Below are 675 nucleotides of genomic sequence, written 5' to 3' on the forward strand. Positions count from 1 at the left end.
GATAAGTTGTAATGAGAGGACTATGGAGGTAAAAAAGGGTACCAAAGAGCAGGAGCCAGCGATGAAGCAGAGAGGGTAAGGACTGAATTTTGACATTGCAATTTCTTATACTGTTTAATTTGGAGATAGAATCTTGCATGGAAGCCAGTTTGCTTTCATAATGTCTTTTAAATGCTTCCATATACCAATCAAAATGAGTATCCCATTGTAAATGCCTAATTTAGTAGTCTTTCTTTTCTAATTGACAGTGCATAACTATTTTTTTTTCATTCATAATAACTGTATAATAGTCACTGGTGTTCTAAACTGTCCTTAGCAACATCATGCCAGTGTTTGTTCCAGAAGCAGACAGTAATGGGGGATGAAACATTTGTTCATTTGATTGGCCAGCAGGCCCAAAGATTTTCCTGCTGAATTCTTAGAACCGACTTTCTCCATCTTACTAAAGCACATTTGTATGTGCTAGAAAACCTGAATGTGCATTAAAGAAAAATAGGTTCTTTCAAACCTAATGGACTGAGACTTTGCTTTTGCTTAAGTTTGTGTGAGTAAAGTTTTACTAAGCAATACAGAAATGGCGGCAACCATACATTGCCACAGAACTTCCAGAGGTTCCAGCTGGATTCAGAAGAGAGCGTGGAATGAGGAATATCATTTGTAACATCTGATGGATCT

Source organism: Chrysochloris asiatica, unplaced genomic scaffold (assembly GCF_000296735.1).
Source record: "Chrysochloris asiatica unplaced genomic scaffold, ChrAsi1.0 scaffold00020, whole genome shotgun sequence".
Taxonomy (NCBI): Eukaryota; Metazoa; Chordata; class Mammalia; order Afrosoricida; family Chrysochloridae; genus Chrysochloris; species Chrysochloris asiatica.